Here is an 18,615-nt window from a genome sequence, read left to right as displayed (position 1 = left end):
ACTTTTCTTTTCTTCCTGCCAAACACTTGGCAGACATCTGTTCAACTTCTAGAACACGATGGGAGATGTTTTCTGTGCTGGCACAGTTTTTCCTAGACAGACAGAGTGGAAAAGCATTTTGCCGAGATGTAGATGAGAAGAGGAGCTAAAGACGAAGGTAGGATGCTCTCCGGAGCTAAGAGCCGCTGCCGGGCGTCTTTCGGCAGAAGCCGCGCTAAGGAGAGCACTGTGAGCGGCACAATCGTCTTTGCGCGAAGAAGCCGCTTCTTGGGCTCCGGGAGCCGGCGAGAGCGGCAGCTTCGGGAAGGTGAAGAAGCAAGCTGTACAACACTGGGATTGTGCGCGCCCCTTGCCAACTGATAGAAAACAGTACCTTTGCACTCTCCTGGCTTTTCCAATCACATGAACATTCGATTGGAAGCTGTTTTGGACAACTTTTCTTTTCTTCCTGCCAAACACTTGGCAGACATCTCTGCAACGTCTAAAACACGATGGGAGATGTTTTCTGTGCTGGCACAGTTTTTCCTAGCCAGACAGAGTGGGAAAGCGTTTTGCCGAGATGTAGACAACAAAAGACGCGAAAGACGAAGGTAGGATGCTCTCCGGAGCTAAGAGCCGCTGCCGGGCGTCTTTCGGCAGAAGCCGCGCTAAGGAGAGCACTGTGAGCGGCACAATCGTCTTTGCGCGAAGAAGCCGCTTCTTGGGCTCCGGGAGCCGGCGAGAGCGGCAGCTTCGGGAAGGTGAAGAAGCAAGCTGTACAACACTGGGATTGTGTGCGCACCTTGCCAACTGATAGAAAACGGTACCTTTGCACTCTCCTGACTTTTCCAATCACATGAACATTCGATTGGAAGCTGTTTTGGGCAACTTTTCTTTTCTTCCTGCCAAACACTTGGCAGACATCTCTGCAACGTCTAGAACACGATGGGAGATGTTTTCTGTGCGGGCACTGTTTTTCCTAGCCAGACAGAGTGGGAAAGCGTTTTGCCGAGATGTAGACAACAAAAGACGCGAAAGACGAAGGTAGGATGCTCTCCGGAGCTAAGAGCCGCTCCCGGGCGTCTTTCGGCATAAGCCGCGCTAAGGAGAGCACTGTGAGCGGCAAAATCGTCTTTGCGCGAAGAAGCCGCTTCTTGGGCTCCGGGAGCCGGCGAGAGCGGCAGCTTCGGGAAGGTGAAGAAGCAAGCTGTACAACACTGGGATTGTGTGCGCACCTTGCCAACTGATAGAAAACAGTACCTTTGCACTCTCCTGGCTTTTCCAATCACATGAACATTCGATTGGAAGCTGTTTTGGACAACTTTTCTTTTCTTCCTGCCAAACACTAGGCAGACATCTCTGCAACGTCTAGAACACGATGGGATATGTTTTCTGTGCTGGCACAGTTTTTCCTAGCCAGACAGAGTGGGAAAGCGTTTTGCCGAGATGTAGACAACAAAAGACGCGAAAGACGAAGGTAGGATGCTCTCCGGAGCTAAGAGCCGCTGCCGGGCGTCTTTCGGCAGAAGCCGCGCTAAGGAGAGCACTGTGAGCGGCACAATCGTCTTTGCGCGAAGAAGCCGCTTCTTGGGCTCCGGGAGCCGGCGAGAGCGGCAGCTTCGGGAAGGTGAAGAAGCAAGCTGTACAACACTGGGATTGTGTGCGCACCTTGCCAACTGATAGAAAACGGTACCTTTGCACTCTCCTGACTTTTCCAATCACATGAACATTCGATTGGAAGCTGTTTTGGGCAACTTTTCTTTTCTTCCTGCCAAACACTTGGCAGACATCTCTGCAACGTCTAGAACACGATGGGAGATGTTTTCTGTGCGGGCACTGTTTTTCCTAGCCAGACAGAGTGGGAAAGCGTTTTGCCGAGATGTAGACAACAAAAGACGCGAAAGACGAAGGTAGGATGCTCTCCGGAGCTAAGAGCCGCTCCCGGGCGTCTTTCGGCATAAGCCGCGCTAAGGAGAGCACTGTGAGCGGCAAAATCGTCTTTGCGCGAAGAAGCCGCTTCTTGGGCTCCGGGAGCCGGCGAGAGCGGCAGCTTCGGGAAGGTGAAGAAGCAAGCTGTACAACACTGGGATTGTGTGCGCACCTTGCCAACTGATAGAAAACAGTACCTTTGCACTCTCCTGGCTTTTCCAATCACATGAACATTCGATTGGAAGCTGTTTTGGACAACTTTTCTTTTCTTCCTGCCAAACACTAGGCAGACATCTCTGCAACGTCTAGAACACGATGGGATATGTTTTCTGTGCTGGCACAGTTTTTCCTAGCCAGACAGAGTGGGAAAGCGTTTTGCCGAGATGTAGACAACAAAAGACGCGAAAGACGAAGGTAGGATGCTCTCCGGAGCTAAGAGCCGCTGCCGGGCGTCTTTCGGCAGAAGCCGCGCTAAGGAGAGCACTGTGAGCGGCACAATCGTCTTTGCGCGAAGAAGCCGCTTCTTGGGCTCCGGGAGCCGGCGAGAGCGGCAGCTTCGGGAAGGTGAAGAAGCAAGCTGTACAACACTGGGATTGTGCGCGCACCTTGCCAACTGATAGAAAACAGTACCTTTGCACTCTCCTGGCTTTTCCAATCACATGAACATTCGATTGGAAGCTGTTTTGGACAACTTTTCTTTTCTTCCTGCCAAACACTTGGCAGACATCTCTGCAACTTCTAGAACACGATGGGAGATGTTTTCTGTGCTGGCACAGTTTTTCCTAGACAGACAGAGTGGAAAAGCATTTTGCCGAGATGTAGATGAGAAGAGGAGCTAAAGACGAAGGTAGGATGCTCTCCGGAGCTAAGAGCCGCTGCCGGGCGTCTTTCGGCAGAAGCCGCGCTAAGGAGAGCACTGTGAGCGGCACAATCGTCTTTGCGCGAAGAAGCCGCTTCTTGGGCTCCGGGAGCCGGCGAGAGCGGCAGCTTCGGGAAGGTGAAGAAGCAAGCTGTACAACACTGGGATTGTGCGCGCCCCTTGCCAACTGATAGAAAACAGTACCTTTGCACTCTCCTGGCTTTTCCAATCACATGAACATTCGATTGGAAGCTGTTTTGGACAACTTTTCTTTTCTTCCTGCCAAACACTTGGCAGACATCTCTGCAACGTCTAAAACACGATGGGAGATGTTTTCTGTGCTGGCACAGTTTTTCCTAGCCAGACAGAGTGGGAAAGCGTTTTGCCGAGATGTAGACAACAAAAGACGCGAAAGACGAAGGTAGGATGCTCTCCGGAGCTAAGAGCCGCTGCCGGGCGTCTTTCGGCAGAAGCCGCGCTAAGGAGAGCACTGTGAGCGGCACAATCGTCTTTGCGCGAAGAAGCCGCTTCTTGGGCTCCGGGAGCCGGCGAGAGCGGCAGCTTCGGGAAGGTGAAGAAGCAAGCTGTACAACACTGGGATTGTGCGCGCACCTTGCCAACTGATAGAAAACAGTACCTTTGCACTCTCCTGGCTTTTCCAATCACATGAACATTCGATTGGAAGCTGTTTTGGACAACTTTTCTTTTCTTCCTGCCAAACACTTGGCAGACATCTCTGCAACTTCTAGAACACGATGGGAGATGTTTTCTGTGCTGGCACAGTTTTTCCTAGACAGACAGAGTGGAAAAGCATTTTGCCGAGATGTAGATGAGAAGAGGAGCTAAAGACGAAGGTAGGATGCTCTCCGGAGCTAAGAGCCGCTGCCGGGCGTCTTTCGGCAGAAGCCGCGCTAAGGAGAGCACTGTGAGCGGCACAATCGTCTTTGCGCGAAGAAGCCGCTTCTTGGGCTCCGGGAGCCGGCGAGAGCGGCAGCTTCGGGAAGGTGAAGAAGCAAGCTGTACAACACTGGGATTGTGCGCGCCCCTTGCCAACTGATAGAAAACAGTACCTTTGCACTCTCCTGGCTTTTCCAATCACATGAACATTCGATTGGAAGCTGTTTTGGACAACTTTTCTTTTCTTCCTGCCAAACACTTGGCAGACATCTCTGCAACGTCTAGAACACGATGGGAGATGTTTTCTGTGCTGGCACAGTTTTTCCTAGCCAGACAGAGTGGGAAAGCGTTTTGCCGAGATGTAGACAACAAAAGACGCGAAAGACGAAGGTAGGATGCTCTCCGGAGCTAAGAGCCGCTGCCGGGCGTCTTTCGGCAGAAGCCGCGCTAAGGAGAGCACTGTGAGCGGCACAATCGTCTTTGCGCGAAGAAGCCGCTTCTTGGGCTCCGGGAGCCGGCGAGAGCGGCAGCTTCGGGAAGGTGAAGAAGCAAGCTGTACAACACTGGGATTGTGTGCGCACCTTGCCAACTGATAGAAAACGGTACCTTTGCACTCTCCTGACTTTTCCAATCACATGAACATTCGATTGGAAGCTGTTTTGGGCAACTTTTCTTTTCTTCCTGCCAAACACTTGGCAGACATCTCTGCAACGTCTAGAACACGATGGGAGATGTTTTCTGTGCGGGCACTGTTTTTCCTAGCCAGACAGAGTGGGAAAGCGTTTTGCCGAGATGTAGACAACAAAAGACGCGAAAGACGAAGGTAGGATGCTCTCCGGAGCTAAGAGCCGCTCCCGGGCGTCTTTCGGCATAAGCCGCGCTAAGGAGAGCACTGTGAGCGGCAAAATCGTCTTTGCGCGAAGAAGCCGCTTCTTGGGCTCCGGGAGCCGGCGAGAGCGGCAGCTTCGGGAAGGTGAAGAAGCAAGCTGTACAACACTGGGATTGTGTGCGCACCTTGCCAACTGATAGAAAACAGTACCTTTGCACTCTCCTGGCTTTTCCAATCACATGAACATTCGATTGGAAGCTGTTTTGGACAACTTTTCTTTTCTTCCTGCCAAACACTAGGCAGACATCTCTGCAACGTCTAGAACACGATGGGATATGTTTTCTGTGCTGGCACAGTTTTTCCTAGCCAGACAGAGTGGGAAAGCGTTTTGCCGAGATGTAGACAACAAAAGACGCGAAAGACGAAGGTAGGATGCTCTCCGGAGCTAAGAGCCGCTGCCGGGCGTCTTTCGGCAGAAGCCGCGCTAAGGAGAGCACTGTGAGCGGCACAATCGTCTTTGCGCGAAGAAGCCGCTTCTTGGGCTCCGGGAGCCGGCGAGAGCGGCAGCTTCGGGAAGGTGAAGAAGCAAGCTGTACAACACTGGGATTGTGCGCGCACCTTGCCAACTGATAGAAAACAGTACCTTTGCACTCTCCTGGCTTTTCCAATCACATGAACATTCGATTGGAAGCTGTTTTGGACAACTTTTCTTTTCTTCCTGCCAAACACTTGGCAGACATCTCTGCAACTTCTAGAACACGATGGGAGATGTTTTCTGTGCTGGCACAGTTTTTCCTAGACAGACAGAGTGGAAAAGCATTTTGCCGAGATGTAGATGAGAAGAGGAGCTAAAGACGAAGGTAGGATGCTCTCCGGAGCTAAGAGCCGCTGCCGGGCGTCTTTCGGCAGAAGCCGCGCTAAGGAGAGCACTGTGAGCGGCACAATCGTCTTTGCGCGAAGAAGCCGCTTCTTGGGCTCCGGGAGCCGGCGAGAGCGGCAGCTTCGGGAAGGTGAAGAAGCAAGCTGTACAACACTGGGATTGTGCGCGCCCCTTGCCAACTGATAGAAAACAGTACCTTTGCACTCTCCTGGCTTTTCCAATCACATGAACATTCGATTGGAAGCTGTTTTGGACAACTTTTCTTTTCTTCCTGCCAAACACTTGGCAGACATCTCTGCAACGTCTAGAACACGATGGGAGATGTTTTCTGTGCTGGCACAGTTTTTCCTAGCCAGACAGAGTGGGAAAGCCTTTTGCCGAGATGTAGACAACAAAAGACGCGAAAGACGAAGGTAGGATGCTCTCCGGAGCTAAGAGCCGCTGCCGGGCGTCTTTCGGCAGAAGCCGCGCTAAGGAGAGCACTGTGAGCGGCACAATCGTCTTTGCGCGAAGAAGCCGCTTCTTGGGCTCCGGGAGCCGGCGAGAGCGGCAGCTTCGGGAAGGTGAAGAAGCAAGCTGTACAACACTGGGATTGTGTGCGCACCTTGCCAACTGATAGAAAACAGTACCTTTGCACTCTCCTGGCTTTTCCAATCACATGAACATTCGATTGGAAGCTGTTTTGGACAACTTTTCTTTTCTTCCTGCCAAACACTTGGCAGACATCTGTTCAACTTCTAGAACACGATGGGAGATGTTTTCTGTGCTGGCACAGTTTTTCCTAGCCAGACAGAGTGGGAAAGCGTTTTGCCGAGATGTAGACAACAAAAGACGCGAAAGACGAAGGTAGGATGCTCTCCGGAGCTAAGAGCCGCTGCCGGGCGTCTTTCGGCAGAAGCCGCGCTAAGGAGAGCACTGTGAGCGGCACAATCGTCTTTGCGCGAAGAAGCCGCTTCTTGGGCTCCGGGAGCCGGCGAGAGCGGCAGCTTCGGGAAGGTGAAGAAGCAAGCTGTACAACACTGGGATTGTGCGCGCACCTTGCCAACTGATAGAAAACAGTACCTTTGCACTCTCCTGGCTTTTCCAATCACATGAACATTCGATTGGAAGCTGTTTTGGACAACTTTTCTTTTCTTCCTGCCAAACACTTGGCAGACATCTCTGCAACTTCTAGAACACGATGGGAGATGTTTTCTGTGCTGGCACAGTTTTTCCTAGCCAGATAGAGTGGGAAAGCGTTTTGCCGAGATGTAGACAACAAAAGACGCTAAAGACAAAGGTAGGATGCTCTTCGGAGCTAAGAGCCGCTGCCGGGCGTCTTTCGGCAGAAGCCGCGCTAAGGAGAGCACTGTGAGCGGCACAATCGTCTTTGCGCGAAGAAGCCGCTTCTTGGGCTCCGGGAGCCGGCGAGAGCGGCAGCTTCGGGAAGGTGAAGAAGCAAGCTGTACAACACTGGGATTGTGTGCGCACCTTGCCAACTGATAGAAAACAGTACCTTTGCACTCTCCTGGCTTTTCCAATCACATGAACATTCGATTGGAAGCTGTTTTGGACAACTTTTCTTTTCTTCCTGCCAAACACTTGGCAGACATCTCTGCAACTTCTAGAACACGATGGGAGATGTTTTCTGTGCTGGCACAGTTTTTCCTAGACAGACAGAGTGGAAAAGCTTTTTGCCGAGATGTAGATGAGAAGAGGAGCTAAAGACGAAGGTAGGATGCTCTTCGGAGCTAAGAGCCGCTTCCGGGCGTCTTTCGGCAGAAGCCGCGCTAAGGAGAGCACTGTGAGCGGCACAATCGTCTTTGCGCGAAGAAGCCGCTTCTTGGGCTCCGGGAGCCGGCGAGAGCGGCAGCTTCGGGAAGGTGAAGAAGCAAGCTGTACAACACTGGGATTGTGTGCGCACCTCGCCAACTGATACAAAACAGTACCTTTGCACTCTCCTGGCTTTTCCAATCACATGAACATTCGATTGGAAGCTGTTTTTGACAACTTTTCTTTTCTTCCTGCCAAACACTTGGCAGACATCTGTGCAACTGATAGAACACGATGGGAGATGTTTTCTGTGCTGGCACAGTTTTTCCTAGCCAGACGGAGTGGAAAAGCTTTTTGCCGTGATGTAGATGAGAAGAGGAGCTAAAGACGAAGGTAGGATGCTCTCCGGAGCTAAGAGCCGCTGCCGGGCGTCTTTCGGCAGAAGCCGCGCTAAGGAGAGCACTGTGAGCGGCACAATCGTCTTTGCGCGAAGAAGCCGCTTCTTGGGCTCCGGGAGCCGGCGAGAGCGGCAGCTTCGGGAAGGTGAAGAAGCAAGCTGTACAACACTGGGATTGTGTGCGCACCTTGCCAACTGATAGAAAACGGTACCTTTGCACTCTCCTGACTTTTCCAATCACATGAACATTCGATTGGAAGCTGTTTTGGACAACTTTTCTTTTCTTCCTGCCAAACACTTGGCAGACATCTGTGCAACGTCTAGAACACGATGGTATATGTTTTCTGTGCTGGCACAGTTTTTCCTAGCCAGACAGAGTGGGAAAGCGTTTTGCCGAGATGTAGACAACAAAAGACGCGAAAGACGAAGGTAGGATGCTCTCCGGAGCTAAGAGCCGCTGCCGGGCGTCTTTCGGCAGAAGCCGCGCTAAGGAGAGCACTGTGAGCGGCAAAATCGTCTTTGCGCGAAGAAGCCGCTTCTTGGGCTCCGGGAGCCGGCGAGAGCGGCAGCTTCGGGAAGGTGAAGAAGCAAGCTGTACAACACTGGGATTGTGTGCGCACCTTGCCAACTGATAGAAAACAGTACCTTTGCACTCTCCTGGCTTTTCCAATCACATGAACATTCGATTGGAAGCTGTTTTGGACAACTTTTCTTTTCTTCCTGCCAAACACTTGGCAGACATCTCGGCAACTTCTAGAACATGATGGGAGATGTTTTCTGTGCTGGCACAGTTTTTCCTAGCCAGATAGAGTGGGAAAGCGTTTTGCCGAGATGTAGACAACAAAAGACGCGAAAGACAAAGGTAGGATGCTCTTCGGAGCTAAGAGCCGCTGCCGGGCGTCTTTCGGCAGAAGCCGCGCTAAGGAGAGCACTGTGAGCGGCACAATCGTCTTTGCGCGAAGAAGCCGCTTCTTGGGCTCCGGGAGCCGGCGAGAGCGGCAGCTTCGGGAAGGTGAAGAAGCAAGCTGTACAACACTGGGATTGTGTGCGCACCTTGCCAACTGATAGAAAACGGTACCTTTGCACTCTCCTGACTTTTCCAATCACATGAACATTCGATTGGAAGCTGTTTTGGGCAACTTTTCTTTTCTTCCTGCCAAACACTTGGCAGACATCTCTGCAACGTCTAGAACACGATGGGAGATGTTTTCTGTGCTGGCACAGTTTTTCCTAGCCAGACAGAGTGGGAAAGCGTTTTGCCGAGATGTAGACAACAAAAGACGCGAAAGACGAAGGTAGGATGCTCTCCGGAGCTAAGAGCCGCTCCCGGGCGTCTTTCGGCATAAGCCGCGCTAAGGAGAGCACTGTGAGCGGCAAAATCGTCTTTGCGCGAAGAAGCCGCTTCTTGGGCTCCGGGAGCCGGCGAGAGCGGCAGCTTCGGGAAGGTGAAGAAGCAAGCTGTACAACACTGGGATTGTGTGCGCACCTTGCCAACTGATAGAAAACAGTACCTTTGCACTCTCCTGGCTTTTCCAATCACATGAACATTCGATTGGAAGCTGTTTTGGACAACTTTTCTTTTCTTCCTGCCAAACACTAGGCAGACATCTCTGCAACGTCTAGAACACGATGGGATATGTTTTCTGTGCTGGCACAGTTTTTCCTAGCCAGACAGAGTGGGAAAGCGTTTTGCCGAGATGTAGACAACAAAAGACGCGAAAGACGAAGGTAGGATGCTCTCCGGAGCTAAGAGCCGCTGCCGGGCGTCTTTAGGCAGAAGCCGCGCTAAGGAGAGCACTGTGAGCGGCAAAATCGTCTTTGCGCGAAGAAGCCGCTTCTTGGGCTCCGGGAGCCGGCGAGAGCGGCAGCTTCGGGAAGGTGAAGAAGCAAGCTGTACAACACTGGGATTGTGCGCGCACCTTGCCAACTGATAGAAAACAGTACCTTTGCACTCTCCTGGCATTTCCAATCACATGAACATTCGATTGGAAGCTGTTTTGGACAACTTTTCTTTTCTTCCTGCCAAACACTTGGCAGACATCTCTGCAACGTCTAGAACACGATGGGAGATGTTTTCTGTGCTGGCACAGTTTTTCCTAGCCAGACAGAGTGGGAAAGCGTTTTGCCGAGATGTAGACAACAAAAGACGCGAAAGACGAAGGTAGGATGCTCTCCGGAGCTAAGAGCCGCTGCCGGGCGTCTTTCGGCAGAAGCCGCGCTAAGGAGAGCACTGTGAGCGGCACAATCGTCTTTGCGCGAAGAAGCCGCTTCTTGGGCTCCGGGAGCCGGCGAGAGCGGCAGCTTCGGGAAGGTGAAGAAGCAAGCTGTACAACACTGGGATTGTGCGCGCACCTTGCCAACTGATAGAAAACAGTACCTTTGCACTCTCCTGGCTTTTCCAATCACATGAACATTCGATTGGAAGCTGTTTTGGACAACTTTTCTTTTCTTCCTGCCAAACACTTGGCAGACATCTCTGCAACTTCTAGAACACGATGGGAGATGTTTTCTGTGCTGGCACAGTTTTTCCTAGACAGACAGAGTGGAAAAGCATTTTGCCGAGATGTGGATGAGAAGAGGAGCTAAAGACGAAGGTAGGATGCTCTCCGGAGCTAAGAGCCGCTGCCGGGCGTCTTTCGGCAGAAGCCGCGCTAAGGAGAGCACTGTGAGCGGCACAATCGTCTTTGCGCGAAGAAGCCGCTTCTTGGGCTCCGGGAGCCGGCGAGAGCGGCAGCTTCGGGAAGGTGAAGAAGCAAGCTGTACAACACTGGGATTGTGCGCGCCCCTTGCCAACTGATAGAAAACAGTACCTTTGCACTCTCCTGGCTTTTCCAATCACATGAACATTTGATTGGAAGCTGTTTTGGACAACTTTTCTTTTCTTCCTGCCAAACACTTGGCAGACATCTCTGCAACGTCTAGAACACGATGGGAGATGTTTTCTGTGCTGGCACAGTTTTTCCTAGCCAGACAGAGTGGGAAAGCGTTTTGCCGAGATGTAGACAACAAAAGACGCGAAAGACGAAGGTAGGATGCTCTCCGGAGCTAAGAGCCGCTGCCGGGCGTCTTTCGGCAGAAGCCGCGCTAAGGAGAGCACTGTGAGCGGCACAATCGTCTTTGCGCGAAGAAGCCGCTTCTTGGGCTCCGGGAGCCGGCGAGAGCGGCAGCTTCGGGAAGGTGAAGAAGCAAGCTGTACAACACTGGGATTGTGCGCGCACCTTGCCAACTGATAGAAAACAGTACCTTTGCACTCTCCTGGCTTTTCCAATCACATGAACATTCGATTGGAAGCTGTTTTGGACAACTTTTCTTTTCTTCCTGCCAAACACTTGGCAGACATCTCTGCAACTTCTAGAACACGATGGGAGATGTTTTCTGTGCTGGCACAGTTTTTCCTAGACAGACAGAGTGGAAAAGCATTTTGCCGAGATGTGGATGAGAAGAGGAGCTAAAGACGAAGGTAGGATGCTCTCCGGAGCTAAGAGCCGCTGCCGGGCGTCTTTCGGCAGAAGCCGCGCTAAGGAGAGCACTGTGAGCGGCACAATCGTCTTTGCGCGAAGAAGCCGCTTCTTGGGCTCCGGGAGCCGGCGAGAGCGGCAGCTTCGGGAAGGTGAAGAAGCAAGCTGTACAACACTGGGATTGTGCGCGCCCCTTGCCAACTGATAGAAAACAGTACCTTTGCACTCTCCTGGCTTTTCCAATCACATGAACATTTGATTGGAAGCTGTTTTGGACAACTTTTCTTTTCTTCCTGCCAAACACTTGGCAGACATCTCTGCAACGTCTAGAACACGATGGGAGATGTTTTCTGTGCTGGCACAGTTTTTCCTAGCCAGACAGAGTGGGAAAGCGTTTTGCCGAGATGTAGACAACAAAAGACGCGAAAGACGAAGGCAGGATGCTCTCCGGAGCTAAGAGCCGCTGCCGGGCGTCTTTCGGCAGAAGCCGCGCTAAGGAGAGCACTGTGAGCGGCACAATCGTCTTTGCGCGAAGAAGCCGCTTCTTGGGCTCCGGGAGCCGGCGAGAGCGGCAGCTTCGGGAAGGTGAAGAAGCAAGCTGTACAACACTGGGATTGTGTGCGCACCTTGCCAACTGATAGAAAACAGTACCTTTGCACTCTCCTGGCTTTTCCAATCACATGAACATTCGATTGGAAGCTGTTTTGGACAACTTTTCTTTTCTTCCTGCCAAACACTTGGCAGACATCTCTGCAACGTCTAGAACACGATGGGAGATGTTTTCTGTGCTGGCACAGTTTTTCCTAGCCAGACAGAGTGGGAAAGCGTTTTGCCGAGATGTAGACAACAAAAGACGCGAAAGACGAAGGTAGGATGCTCTCCGGAGCTAAGAGCCGCTGCCGGGCGTCTTTCGGCAGAAGCCGCGCTAAGGAGAGCACTGTGAGCGGCACAATCGTCTTTGTGCGAAGAAGCCGCTTCTTGGGCTCCGGGAGCCGGCGAGAGCGGCAGCTTCGGGAAGGTGAAGAAGCAAGCTGTACAACACTGGGATTGTGTGCGCACCTTGCCAACTGATAGAAAACAGTACCTTTGCACTCTCCTGGCTTTTCCAATCACATGAACATTCGATTGGAAGCTGTTTTGGACAACTTTTCTTTTCTTCCTGCCAAACACTAGGCAGACATCTCTGCAACGTCTAGAACACGATGGGATATGTTTTCTGTGCTGGCACAGTTTTTCCTAGCCAGACAGAGTGAGAAAGCGTTTTGCCGAGATGTAGACAATAAAAGACGCGAAAGACGAAGGTAGGATGCTCTCCGGAGCTAAGAGCCGCTGCCGGGCGTTTTTCGGCAGAAGCCGCGCTAAGGAGAGCACTGTGAGCGGCACAATCGTCTTTGCGCGAAGAAGCCGCTTCTTGGGCTCCGGGAGCCGGCGAGAGCGGCAGCTTCGGGAAGGTGAAGAAGCAAGCTGTACAACACTGGGATTGTGTGCGCACCTTGCCAACTGATAGAAAACAGTACCTTTGCACTCTCCTGGCTTTTCCAATCACATGAACATTCGATTGGAAGCTGTTTTGGACAACTTTTCTTTTCTTCCTGCCAAACACTTGGCAGACATCTGTTCAACTTCTAGAACACGATGGGAGATGTTTTCTGTGCTGGCACAGTTTTTCCTAGCCAGACAGAGTGGGAAAGCGTTTTGCCGAGATGTAGACAACAAAAGACGCGAAAGACGAAGGTAGGATGCTCTCCGGAGCTAAGAGCCGCTGCCGGGCGTCTTTCGGCAGAAGCCGCGCTAAGGAGAGCACTGTGAGCGGCACAATCGTCTTTGCGCGAAGAAGCCGCTTCTTGGGCTCCGGGAGCCGGCGAGAGCGGCAGCTTCGGGAAGGTGAAGAAGCAAGCTGTACAACACTGGGATTGTGCGCGCACCTTGCCAACTGATAGAAAACAGTACCTTTGCACTCTCCTGGCTTTTCCAATCACATGAACATTCGATTGGAAGCTGTTTTGGACAACTTTTCTTTTCTTCCTGCCAAACACTTGGCAGACATCTCTGCAACTTCTAGAACACGATGGGAGATGTTTTCTGTGCTGGCACAGTTTTTCCTAGACAGACAGAGTGGAAAAGCATTTTGCCGAGATGTGGATGAGAAGAGGAGCTAAAGACGAAGGTAGGATGCTCTCCGGAGCTAAGAGCCGCTGCCGGGCGTCTTTCGGCAGAAGCCGCGCTAAGGAGAGCACTGTGAGCGGCACAATCGTCTTTGCGCGAAGAAGCCGCTTCTTGGGCTCCGGGAGCCGGCGAGAGCGGCAGCTTCGGGAAGGTGAAGAAGCAAGCTGTACAACACTGGGATTGTGCGCGCCCCTTGCCAACTGATAGAAAACAGTACCTTTGCACTCTCCTGGCTTTTCCAATCACATGAACATTTCATTGGAAGCTGTTTTGGACAACTTTTCTTTTCTTCCTGCCAAACACTTGGCAGACATCTCTGCAACGTCTAGAACACGATGGGAGATGTTTTCTGTGCTGGCACAGTTTTTCCTAGCCAGACAGAGTGGGAAAGCGTTTTGCCGAGATGTAGACAACAAAAGACGCGAAAGACGAAGGCAGGATGCTCTCCGGAGCTAAGAGCCGCTGCCGGGCGTCTTTCGGCAGAAGCCGCGCTAAGGAGAGCACTGTGAGCGGCACAATCGTCTTTGCGCGAAGAAGCCGCTTCTTGGGCTCCGGGAGCCGGCGAGAGCGGCAGCTTCGGGAAGGTGAAGAAGCAAGCTGTACAACACTGGGATTGTGTGCGCACCTTGCCAACTGATAGAAAACAGTACCTTTGCACTCTCCTGGCTTTTCCAATCACATGAACATTCGATTGGAAGCTGTTTTGGACAACTTTTCTTTTCTTCCTGCCAAACACTTGGCAGACATCTCTGCAACGTCTAGAACACGATGGGAGATGTTTTCTGTGCTGGCACAGTTTTTCCTAGCCAGACAGAGTGGGAAAGCGTTTTGCCGAGATGTAGACAACAAAAGACGCGAAAGACGAAGGTAGGATGCTCTCCGGAGCTAAGAGCCGCTGCCGGGCGTCTTTCGGCAGAAGCCGCGCTAAGGAGAGCACTGTGAGCGGCACAATCGTCTTTGTGCGAAGAAGCCGCTTCTTGGGCTCCGGGAGCCGGCGAGAGCGGCAGCTTCGGGAAGGTGAAGAAGCAAGCTGTACAACACTGGGATTGTGTGCGCACCTTGCCAACTGATAGAAAACAGTACCTTTGCACTCTCCTGGCTTTTCCAATCACATGAACATTCGATTGGAAGCTGTTTTGGACAACTTTTCTTTTCTTCCTGCCAAACACTAGGCAGACATCTCTGCAACGTCTAGAACACGATGGGATATGTTTTCTGTGCTGGCACAGTTTTTCCTAGCCAGACAGAGTGAGAAAGCGTTTTGCCGAGATGTAGACAATAAAAGACGCGAAAGACGAAGGTAGGATGCTCTCCGGAGCTAAGAGCCGCTGCCGGGCGTTTTTCGGCAGAAGCCGCGCTAAGGAGAGCACTGTGAGCGGCACAATCGTCTTTGCGCGAAGAAGCCGCTTCTTGGGCTCCGGGAGCCGGCGAGAGCGGCAGCTTCGGGAAGGTGAAGAAGCAAGCTGTACAACACTGGGATTGTGTGCGCACCTTGCCAACTGATAGAAAACAGTACCTTTGCACTCTCCTGGCTTTTCCAATCACATGAACATTCGATTGGAAGCTGTTTTGGACAACTTTTCTTTTCTTCCTGCCAAACACTTGGCAGACATCTGTTCAACTTCTAGAACACGATGGGAGATGTTTTCTGTGCTGGCACAGTTTTTCCTAGCCAGACAGAGTGGAAAAGCTTTTTGCCGAGATGTAGACAACAAAAGACGCGAAAGAAGAAGGTAGGATGCTCTCCGGAGCTAAGAGCCGCTGCCGGGCGTCTTTCGGCAGAAGCCGCGCTAAGGAGAGCACTGTGAGCGGCAAAATCGTCTTTGCGCGAAGAAGCCGCTTCTTGGGCTCCGGGAGCCGGCGAGAGCGGCAGCTTCGGGAAGGTGAAGAAGCAAGCTGTACAACACTGGGATTGTGCGCGCACCTTGCCAACTGATAGAAAACAGTACCTTTGCACTCTCCTGGCTTTTCCAATCACATGAACATTCGATTGGAAGCTGTTTTGGACAACTTTTCTTTTCTTCCTGCCAAACACTTGGCAGACATCTCTGCAACTTCGAGAACACGATGGGAGATGTTTTCTGTGCTGGCACAGTTTTTCCTACCCAGACAGAGTGGGAAAGCGTTTTGCCGAGATGTAGACAACAAAAGACGCGAAAGACGAAGGTAGGATGCTCTCCGGAGCTAAGAGCCGCTGCCGGGCGTCTTTCGGCAGAAGCCGCGCTAAGGAGAGCACTGTGAGCGGCACAATCGTCTTTGCGCGAAGAAGCCGCTTCTTGGGCTCCGGGAGCCGGCGAGAGCGGCAGCTTCGGGAAGGTGAAGAAGCAAGCTGTACAACACTGGGATTGTGCGCGCCCCTTGCCAACTGATAGAAAACAGTACCTTTGCACTCTCCTGGCTTTTCCAATCACATGAACATTCGATTGGAAGCTGTTTTGGACAACTTTTCTTTTCTTCCTGCCAAACACTTGGCAGACATCTGTTCAACTTCTAGAACACGATGGGAGATGTTTTCTGTGCTGGCACAGTTTTTCCTAGCAAGACAGAGTGGGAGAGCGTTTTGCTGAGATGTAGACAACAAAAGACGCGAAAGAAGAAGGTAGGATGCTCTCCGGAGCTAAGAGCCGCTGCCGGGCGTCTTTCGGCAGAAGCCGCGCTAAGGAGAGCACTGTGAGCGGCAAAATCGTCTTTGCGCGAAGAAGCCGCTTCTTGGGCTCCGGGAGCCGGCGAGAGCGGCAGCTTCGGGAAGGTGAAGAAGCAAGCTGTACAACACTGGGATTGTGTGCGCACCTTGCCAACTGATAGAAAACAGTACCTTTGCACTCTCCTGGCTTTTCCAATCACATGAACATTCGATTGGAAGCTGTTTTGGACAACTTTTCTTTTCTTCCTGCCAAACACTTGGCAGACATCTCTGCAACTTCTAGAACATGATGGGAGATGTTTTCTGTGCTGGCACAGTTTTTCCTAGCCAGACAGAGTGGGAAAGCGTTTTGCCGAGATGTAGACAACAAAAGACGCGAAAGACGAAGGTAGGATGCTCTCCGGAGCTAAGAGCCGCTGCCGGGCGTCTTTCGGCAGAAGCCGCGCTAAGGAGAGCACTGTGAGCGGCACAATCGTCTTTGCGCGAAGAAGCCGCTTCTTGGGCTCCGGGAGCCGGCGAGAGCGGCAGCTTCGGGAAGGTGAAGAAGCAAGCTGTACAACACTGGGATTGTGTGCGCACCTTGCCAACTGATAGAAAACGGTACCTTTGCACTCTCCTTACTTTTCCAATCACATGAACATTCGATTGGAAGCTGTATTTGACAACTTTTCTTTTCTTCCTGCCAAACACTTGGCAGACATCTCTGCAACTTCTAGAACACGATGGGAGATGTTTTCTGTGCTGGCACAGTTTTTCCTAGCCAGATAGAGTGGGAAAGCGTTTTGCCGAGATGTAGACAACAAAAGACGCGAAAGACAAAGGTAGGATGCTCTTCGGAGCTAAGAGCCGCTCCCGGGCGTCTTTCGGCAGATGTCGCGCTAAGGAGAGCACTGTGAGCGGCACAATCGTCTTTGCGCGAAGAAGCCGCTTCTTGGGCTCCGGGAGCCGGCGAGAGCGGCAGCTTCGGGAAGGTGAAGAAGCAAGCTGTACAACACTGGGATTGTGTGCGCACCTTGCCAACTGATACAAAACAGTACCTTTGCACTCTCCTGGCTTTTCCAATCACATGAACATTCGATTGGAAGCTGTTTTGGACAACTTTTCTTTTCTTCCTGCCAAACACTTGGCAGACATCTGTGCAACTTCTAGAACACGATGGGAGATGTTTTCTGTGCTGGCACACTTTTTCCTAGCCAGACAGAGTGGAAAAGCTTTTTGCCGAGATGTAGATGAGAAGAGGAGCTAAAGACGAAGGTAGGATGCTCTCCGGAGCTAAGAGCCGCTGCCGGGCGTCTTTCGGCAGAAGCCGCGCTAAGGAGAGCACTGTGAGCGGCACAATCGTCTTTGCGCGAAGAAGCCGCTTCTTGGGCTCCGGGAGCCGGCGAGAGCGGCAGCTTCGGGAAGGTGAAGAAGCAAGCTGTACAACACTGGGATTGTGCGCGCCCCTTGCCAACTGATAGAAAACAGTACCTTTGCACTCTCCTGGCTTTTCCAATCACATGAACATTCGATTGGAAGCTGTTTTGGACAACTTTTCTTTTCTTCCTGCCAAACACTTGGCAGACATCTCTGCAACGTCTAGAACACGATGGGAGATGTTTTCTGTGCTGGCACAGTTTTTCCTAGCCAGACAGAGTGGGAAAGCGTTTTGCCGAGATGTAGACAACAGAAGACGCGAAAGACGAAGGTAGGATGCTCTCCGGAGCTAAGAGCCGCTGCCGGGCGTCTTTCGGCAGAAGCCGCGCTAAGGAGAGCACTGTGAGCGGCACAATCGTCTTTGCGCGAAGAAGCCGCTTCTTGGGCTCCGGGAGCCGGCGAGAGCGGCAGCTTCGGGAAGGTGAAGAAGCAAGCTGTACAACACTGGGATTGTGTGCGCACCTTGCCAACTGATAGAAAACGGTACCTTTGCACTCTCCTGGCTTTTCCAATCACATGAACATTCGATTGGAAGCTGTTTTGGACAACTTTTCTTTTCTTCCTGCCAAACACTAGGCAGACATCTCTGCAACGTCTAGAACACGATGGGATATGTTTTCTGTGCTGGCACAGTTTTTCCTAGCCAGACAGAGTGAGAAAGCGTTTTGCCGAGATGTAGACAACAAAAGACGCGAAAGACGAAGGTAGGATGCTCTCCGGAGCTAAGAGCCGCTGCCGGGCGTTTTTCGGCAGAAGCCGCGCTAAGGAGAGCACTGTGAGCGGCAAAATCGTCTTTGCGCGAAGAAGCCGCTACTTGGGCTCCGGGAGCCGGCGAGAGCGGCAGCTTCGGGAAGGTGAAGAAGCAAGCTGTACAACACTGGGATTGTGTGCGCACCTTGCCAACTGATAGAAAACAGTACCTTTGCACTCTCCTGGCTTTTCCAATCACATGAACATTCGATTGGAAGCTGTTTTGGACAACTTTTCTTCCTGCCAAACACTTGGCAGACATCTCTGCAACTTCTAGAACACGATGGGAGATGTTTTCTGTGCTGGCACAGTTTTTCCTAGACAGACAGAGTGGAAAAGCATTTTGCCGAGATGTAGATGAGAAGAGGAGCTAAAGACGAAGGTAGGATGCTCTTCGGAGCTAAGAGCCGCTGCCGGGCGTCTTTCGGCAGAAGCCGCGCTAAGGAGAGCACTGTGAGCGGCACAATCGTCTTTGCGCGAAGAAGCCGCTTCTTGGGCTCCGGGAGCCGGCGAGAGCGGCAGCTTCGGGAAGGTGAAGAAGCAAGCTGTACAACACTGGGATTGTGCGCGCACCTTGCCAACTGATAGAAAACAGTACCTTTGCACTCTCCTGGCTTTTCCAATCACATGAACATTCGATTGGAAGCTGTTTTGGACAA

Source organism: Melospiza melodia, chromosome W, assembly GCF_035770615.1.
Source record: "Melospiza melodia melodia isolate bMelMel2 chromosome W, bMelMel2.pri, whole genome shotgun sequence".
Lineage (NCBI taxonomy): Eukaryota > Metazoa > Chordata > Aves > Passeriformes > Passerellidae > Melospiza > Melospiza melodia.
The sequence above is the reverse complement of the archived record's forward strand: the minus strand, read 5'-3'. Positions refer to the sequence as shown.